At 36.1% G+C, this 8,967-nt stretch overlaps 1 pseudogene; it reads left to right on the top strand.

The window, feature by feature from the left end:
• Window positions 1-868: 868 nt before the first annotated feature.
• On the top strand, window positions 869-4,781 carry LOC110894833 (annotated as a pseudogene).
• The last annotated feature ends 4,186 nt before the right edge of the window (window positions 4,782-8,967 follow it).

Raw genomic sequence — 8,967 nt, forward strand, 5'->3', positions numbered from 1 at the left:
CAAGTTTAACACTTACCCTTTCATAAACTTTTGCAACAAACATGGCATTAAACTTATGTTTTCTTTCCTACATACATTACATCAAAACGACAAATCCGAACATATATGATTCTATGATTAAATGAAATAATGTTCACGTTGCTCACTCCCATCCACCTTTTAGATCGAAGCCCTCCACACCACTTCCTATATACTCATACGATCATATACGGGTTTTTGGTTGTGTGTTATCTAAATACCTATGCAACCCGACCACAAAAGCTTGAAAACCGCTCCACCCTATGTGTCTTTCTTGAGTATCCCTCTTATTGTCATAGTTACTAATGCCTAGAAACTTGTACCGGTAGGGTAATTTGTGATCTACGAATCGTGACACAAGGTAATCTCTTGATCTATTCAAACATGTTTCTTTGTTTCGATTTATATGGGGTGTGAGTTCGGTGTGTCATGAGCAGGGGCGGATCTACATTGAAAGCTATGGGTTCACATGAACCCACTCAATTTCAAATTTTTATTAGAAACTAGTGCTTTAGTGGTGGCCACGGGTATTTAAGTTCCACTAATGGTGGGTCCGGGTGAGTTTTCCCCTCAAGGTCTCAAGTTCGAGTCTTGGTGATATGGGTTTCTCATTGAGGGGTTTAAATTGAGGATCTATTGTGCGAGGGGGCTCTCTAGCACGGACCCGGTTAAGACAACGTATGCTAGACATCCCGACATTCGCGAATAATTCACACCTTAAAAAAAAAAAAAAAAAAAAAAAAAAAACTAGTAACGTATATAGAAAATTTTAAATGAACCCATAAAAGAAATGTGGTTCGACTCCTGTTGGAGTTGTTTTTATTAATTTAATTTTTTAAATCTAAAACAGGTTAGGGTTTAAACATTACACCAGCGCCCCACTCCCCATGTTTCTGAAACTCGCACATCCCTTAATCTCTTCGACCCTCTCACTACTAAATCTCTCATTCTATCAAGCAAATTGATCCCCAAACTTCACCCTTTTGGTGTCTTCTTCACCATTTTGTGTATACGTTCTTTGGATTTTGTAGGTAAGTTCTTTTCTGATTGTGATTTGGGGATGAATTGAACAAAGTTGGATCTTTCTACATATTATTGAGAGTATGCATACAAGCTGCTCGATGATATGCCTGAATGAGAATTGCATGATTATACAATACAAACTTGTGATTTGAGATGACAATTGAGTTGAAGTAATAATCAAAGGCTATGATAAAGTGTTATTCCCCTTCTTCTTGATTTTGCAAATTGAATTGAATTCAAGTTGATGCTATTGCCATATGGATACTTGTGTGCTTAAAAGATGATTGAAACAAACAAAGCAGCCCTGGTGATTAATTAGATAGAACTGAAACAAACCAACCTGGTTATTTAATGTTGTTGCAACTAGGGATGCGTATTTGGTACTGGTACCGAATTTTCCGTACTGGATTTTTTTCGGTACCGGTACCCACTTTTTGGCATATTCTGTATCGGTACCGATTCGGTACGGTACTGGTAAAATACCGAATTTTACTTTCAAATACCGGTACCCAGTTTTGACGTATTTCGGTATCGGTATCGGTATTTTCGGTACCGGTACCAAGCTCATCCCCAGTTGCAACCACTGTCATCTCTAATAACAGATTAACAGATAAAAAGAATCAGTTTTACTTTTCATGAGGTCGGTTCTTTTCTTTTCTTGTTTTCCTTGGTCTTGGACCAAGGACCGGCTCGAAATTGTCAATAAATAGGAACCGAGGATTGACCATTTGTATTATATCGGGCCCGGTTTTGGTTAATTTTCGGTCTTGTTTTTGGGTAATTTCAGGTGGGACCGCAATCTGCTCACCCCTAATTGTATCGTATTTTTATTATGTGATGAATTTTACCCGACCGAAACCGTCGAGCTGACCCGAAATTTTTTACATCCGGTCCTACTATATTAAAGTATCTAAAAACAATGAACCCACTGAAAAAAAATTCTTGGATCCGCCACTAGTAGTCACATAGTTAAATTGAAAAATTGCTATTGTGAATTTTGAAAGAAACCTGACACTTGGAATTGTCAAGAATGATAACTTATCTAATAATTGTTTTTAGTTGCATACCATTACTTGTTATTACAGATTTCAAATAGGAAACTGTATATCCAAATTTAATAAACCTAGAGCTAAAATGTTTTTTGTTACTATTACAACTTGTAATTTGGCGAGGCGTCTTTGATTGATAGTAGTTAAAATCTTGATTTGTTGTGCACACAATGCAGCCTGCAGTTTCGGAGACCAAGTTTTTTCAATTAATCAGCAGATGGCTCGTTTTCGTAATGTAAGTTACCAATTATTGAAGATGATGAAATGCGAGTATACTACATAACTTGTTTTTTTTATAGGATTGTTAGAAAAAGAAGGTGGCATTTGTGAAGCCTGCGAAGAAGCAACCTACGCAGAATGTGGATCATGTTACGGGTGACAAGATACCAAGGAGCTTTGTTTTTTCACGCTTGAAATTACCTGCTACTCTTAAACAGTTGCAAGCAGACCTGAGAAAAGTAATGCTTCCATATACGGCCTTGAACCTAAAGGTAAAAAGAGAGGTTGGATGATTATTATAACATTGTTATCTGTTGCTGATTTGTTCTCGGTTAAACTTGCAGGAGAAGAAACGCAACAACCTTAAAGATTTCTTGAACGTTGCGGGACCCATGGGAGTTACACATTTTCTCGTGTTGTCAAAAACAGGCACTTCACCGTACTTGAGAGTTGCGAGAACACCACAAGGCCCCACTCTTACTTTCTAAATTCAGGAATACTCGTTGGCTGTTGATATTGCTAACTCCCAGTTACGCCCAAGAGTACCAAAAGATCTCTTCAAAAACTCTCCTTTGGTAATTCACATTGTCCAAACCAAAGCCAGTTTGGTCGGTTTTCATGATTCTGTTTTGGTGGTTCCGGCATACAGTTTGAAACTTGAATCGTCTATCCTTTTTTTCATGAACCGTTTTTTTATAGAAAAATTACAAGTTTTGTCCTTTATCTTTATACCATTTTCAGGCGGTGTCCTTTTTAACGAATGTTGACAGGCGGTGTGCTTTTTAACAGGGTTTTTTAACTGGGTTGGGTGTAAAGGACTAAACTTGCAACAAAATACCTAGTAAAGGTCACCGCCTGTCAACATTCGTTAAAAAGGACACCGCCTGAAAAGTGGTATAAAGATAAAGGACAAAACTTGTAATTTTTCCTTTTTTTATATTCATAAACTATGTTTATCGTTTTAAAATTCTTCATACAATTGAAAAATAATCAGTTCAAACCGGCCCACTACCTATGTACTTTGTTTAGAAGTGTTTGATTATGATCATGGTCATTGAATATTTTTAAATAATTTGATAGATTGTGTTGTCGGGTTTCGGAACCGGGGAGCAACACTTGAAGTTGACTACCATTATGTTTCAAAACATATTCCCTGCCATTGACATCAACACGGTGGGTGTCTGTCTGTATATATATATGCGTGCTGCTTGGAACGGGATACTAATCGTTGGTTCAACTGCAGGTTAAACTTTCATCATGCCAGAGAATCGTGTTACTTAATTACAACAAGGAGACTAAACTTATCGATTTTCGACATTATTCTATTAGAATGCAGCCCGTTGGTGTTTCTCGTAGAATTAGAAAATTTGTTCAAAACCATAAAGTGCCCGATCTCAGAAGCCTTCAAGATGTGAGTGACTTTATCACAAAGTATGTACAACCGCTCTCTCTCTCTCACTCTCACACAGACACTTTTGACCTAGTAACATACGTTCTGAAAATTTGTTTGGTTTTGTGATGAAAAAAAAGGGCAGGTTATGGATCAGAAAGTGAGGGGGATGAGGAAGGGGCAACTGTAAGCTTAGCAAGTGATGTTGGAAGAGTTAACAAGGCATCTACTAAAAGTGCTGTGAAGCTTCAAGAGATTGGACCTAGGATGACTCTCGAGCTTATCAAGATTGAGGATGGCTTATGCAGTGGCACAATAATTTTCGGTAACTTCCATTTGACATTTCTTATGTATTCTGTGTAAGGCTAGGCTAGGCTGATATGTTGTTAAAAGTCCATGGTTGTAAAACAAGGTCTCCAAGGCCGAGTACTCCCCGAGTAGTCGCTACAAGGTAGGCTGTCGAGGCGACTTTCTTCAACTCCGACTAAGTACTTGGAATCGATCAAATGCGGTCAACACTGGCCAAAATCGAATCCAGTAAGTCAACTCGGGCCGAGTTTGACTTAAAATAAAATAAAACATAACTTATATGCCTATCATATTAAAAAATGAATACAGTTTCACGTATTTTGTTATAAATATTAGTAAATTTATGTTATTTGACATATATTTAATTTCTGAAAACTAATTTCTTTATAATATGGCATCTCCGAGTACTCTCAACTCCCCGGTCAACCGACTAGGGAGCGCCTAGCGACTTTTACAACCATGGTTAAAACGACTATGAAGAAATTGTGAAAGGTTTACTTGATGATGGTTGTACATTCAGCCAAGCTCAGTCTCATGATCTTTAGTTACTAATGATTTGCAGGAAAGAGCAGGAGGACCATGATGAAGAAGAATCTAAAGGAAGTGAAGATGATACTGCAGAATAGTAAGTTATGTAAAACACAACCATCATGAAAACATTAAGCTTGTGTTTGGTTAGGTGTTTGGGAATCATTGAGAATGAGTTTTGATGACTACAATGTTTAAAAAATCATTTTTTTCTTTTTAAATTACGTATAGCTTTTGTTTTGTTACATTAGATTCAACCATCTAGTTAAACTATAGGGAAACGATAACATTGTATCCTCATGTTAATAAAAAGTTTGACGGGTTTGAGAGTCAATAGACCTTTGGACCGCCACTATAATTCCGCCCATTAAGAAACAACTCTTTGATTCATACTTAATTACAATTTGTTATAAAGATTACCATATCTCGAATGGGTTGGATAAGGGTTAAAACGAGGATTTTAGTTTCTACTGAAAAAACAAACCAATTGGGTTTGGTTGACAACTATGCTCAATCCAAGTTTCCTCAACGAGAGTCTTGTAGAGGTAACCGGAATCCTTCCATCGGTATCTCCGCTAAAGACCCAAACACAAATGCCGCCGGCAACAAGTTTTTTGATGATCAGAAGTATAGAATCAGGAGCATCGCTCCAATACGCTATAGCGTCACTGTTTAAGTACATAACTCGTTTATTATACGATAACAAACAATAAAACAATTTTTTTATCGAGTAAAATATGTCCAATGAAAAGTTACCTACAATGCGCCCACGTGTATGGAATGTTCGTGGTATTGGCGTGAAGCGCGGCTTGAACATTCGGCCTGTTCATATACGAGTGTGTATATTGTGATTGACACGGGTCATACCCCGTTGGTTTAACATGCCATCCTTTCTGTATTAACGATAGAATGAATTAGTGTTAAATGCTTAATACATTATGTGGGAAAAAAAAAACTAGTTTCTCAGTTTAAAGTAGGGTTGGTTGAGGTTTATACGGTTTGTTTCATTGTTTGGAATTTAGAATCAGTTGTGTAAAGGGAACAAGCCGTTTACTTCGTTTTTTTATTTATTTTCACCTTTTAAATATATAGCTAACCTATAATATTGATGAGTAAAGTTTAATATAAACTAACAACTTTGATCTTTTTTTTTTTGAAAAAAAACATGTTTAGACAACCAAAGCAAGCCGTTTTGGTTGGTCCGGCTAACCCAACCAACCTAGCCGGTTTGGTTGGCCTAGCTGACCCCCAACCAACATGATTAGTTTGGTTTTACCTTTTTTTCAAAACCGTAGCAAATAACTCGGCCCAAAATTTTTATTTTAAGACTGACTAAACCTGACAGTAAACACAAGTATAATCTGATTAAACAAGTACCAACATTCTTGGATAGTGTGCAAGGGGAAACTTTGCCACACATATGTGTACGTCGTGTGGAATTGAGGGTAGTATCGATACACGAGGGTGCATACAAGCTATACATATCGATGATTTTGTAAACATCAAAGTAATCATTCAATGTCGCATCACATGCATTTGATGATTTCGAGTCACTAAAGTTGCATTTACTCTTGACACCATTATACACGTGATCTGATATAACCGCGTGATCCCAAGCATAATCGATAATTCCGGTCTGACCAGTGGCATCATCCAACAACGTGTTTCCAATCTACAAGTTGATATTCAAGTGTGCACTTTAAAATGATTTCGCAAAGTTAAGCTAGTAAATGTTTAGAAATGAGAGAATGCTTACCATAATTCCCTTGACATTTATTCCATCTTCGTCGGCAGTGGTCTTGTTTTTGTCGAATATAAGATCGGCTAGTTGCGGAACGTAGTGCCGTACAAACGCATGATGTTGAAGAATTGGTCATGATTGACAAATGTGGTATAGACTACACGTGTTTTCATTTCTAGTGTTCGTACTCTATATATATTATTATTAGAAAGGAAGTGTAAGCGAACAGACGATCTAAACACGTAGGGAGCAACTATGAAATGCATTTTATTATATATATTATAAATGATTTTGTATTTTATTTGGTGTTATTTCAATGGCATGGCACTTTTATTATGATATTAATTTTTATTATGTAATTCGACCCGACCCGACTCGATCCGAAAATTTGGACTCCAATTTTTTACAAATCCAGATATCGAGAAAAACTGACACCACATGAAAAAATTTCTGGCTCCGCCACTGTATATATGAGAATAAGATTTAGAGATTTGAAAATAGTGAGAGTTATATATATGCATATGTTGAATAGACATTTAGATAATTATTATGTTTAATAATTGTGCGCCTTTATGTTAACACATTTCTCTTGTTAAAAGACACATGTTGCATCCTTGCTAGGGATGAGATTTTTTTATCGAAATACAGGTACGATACCGGTACTGTACTGGTACCGGAATAAACGGTACCGGTATCGGTAATTAAGGATGAGATTTTTTACCGAAATATCGGTACCGGTAATAGATTTTTTGAATTTCGGTATCGGTACACAACGGTATCAGTACCAGTATTTTTCGGTAAAAACGGTATTCATATTGAATTTCAATAAGGAATGCTAAGGGGTATTTTGGCAAATATAAATTCAACATAAATCATAATCTCCCAGTATTATTAGAAAAATAGAGTAGGGTTCGCACGGAAAGTGTGTTTTTCCTAGAAAGTCTAGGAAGCGATCTGGTCCATCCTATTGGTGTGTTTAAGGGTTGAGATTAAATCAATGCAATCTTGTAATATTTGAGTTTAATTAATTGATTGTTTTAAATGAGTAGGGGCAATTTTGTCAATGGCCGTGTTTTAAATCAATTAGATAACCGCCTAGTTCCTAAATTCAAGCGATTTTCCCTCTCTCTCTCTCCAACCCCATCTTGGAAACCCCAATCCCTACCAAAAATAACTACAATCATGGAAGAAGATAACTTTAGAAACGATGGAGAGCACCGGATCAAATTAAAACACTACTCCAATCTCCACCATCTCCGAGCTCATCATCACCATTCAAATATTGTTCTTATCATCTCCGTTTTCTTGACGATATGTTTTAACACCAAGCAAATTAATACAGTTGTGTTTTAGCAGCAAGCAGATTCATACAGTTGTGGTTTAGCATCCAGATTCATACAGATGTGTTTTAACAGCAAGCAGATTCATATAGTTGTGTTTTAGCATTCAGATTCATACAGATGTGTTTTAACAGCAAACAGGTTCATACAGTTGTGTTTTAACAGCAAGCAGATTCATACAGATGTGTTTTAACAGCAAGCAGATTCATACTGTTGTGTTTTAGCATTCAGATTCATACAGATGTGTTTTGATAGCAAACAGATTCATACAGTTGTGTTTTAACAGCAAGCAGATTCACACAGATGTGTTTTAACAGCAAGCAGATTCATACTGGTGTGTTTTAACAGCAAGCAGATTCATACGGATGTGTTTTAACAGCAAGCAGATTCATACAGTTGTGTTTTAGCATTCAGATTCACACAGTTGTGTTTTAACAGCAAACAGATTCATACAGTTGTGTTTTAACAGCAAGCAGATTCATACACTTGTGTTTTAGCATTCAGATTCATACAGTTGTGTTTTAACAGCAATCAGATTCATATAGTTGTGTTTTAGCATTCAGATTCATACAGATGTGTTTTAACAGCAATCAGATTCATACCATGTGTTTTACCATCTTTATATTGTGGGATCTATAAAAAAAATTTACTTTAGCCCTGTAAACAGTTAAAACACAACACCAAGAACATGCTGATAAATTCCAGTAATCTTCTGAACAATGGAATATGCGATGTAATGTGACATGGAATTTTAGTTAATTAACACATTGACTTCCAGATTTGAACTCGAAAATAATAAAAATTCCAAAAATCATGGAATTTTAGTTAATGAAGATACATTCCAAAAATAAAATTAAAATGTGAAATTACATGATAGCCCTTCTACTTAAATCCCTCAATGACACATGTCCAATGCTTATTCCTTCCTAGACTTTCTAGGAAAAATAGACTTTCCACCCAACTCCTACTCTAGAAAAATATATTTCAAATATACTACTTTTAAATTAAAAGAAGTATGAATAATAGTGTAAAAAAAGATATATTTTTATCATTCATTTTGTCCTAAGTATAAAAGTGTATGTCAATATTCATTGTGTGATATTATTATTCTGATTCTTTTGGTTCTTTGTGTGCAGTTTCGTAAGTTCGGGGGGCAATGTGAAACGTTTTAAGGGCTGTGATGATCTTTGTGCTTTTGCTGGGGTTCAGAGTGTAAATGGCTGTGTTCGGTGGTATAAAAAGGGTCTTTCTCAGTTCGTTTGATTAATACTCCCCAGATTTTTCTTCACACTTTCTTATTCTCTCTGTATTTGTTGTTAAAGTTGTTGAAGACGACTGAGTTCTTGTCAC

Source organism: Helianthus annuus, chromosome 12 (assembly GCF_002127325.2).
Source record: "Helianthus annuus cultivar XRQ/B chromosome 12, HanXRQr2.0-SUNRISE, whole genome shotgun sequence".
NCBI classification, from domain to species: domain Eukaryota; kingdom Viridiplantae; phylum Streptophyta; class Magnoliopsida; order Asterales; family Asteraceae; genus Helianthus; species Helianthus annuus.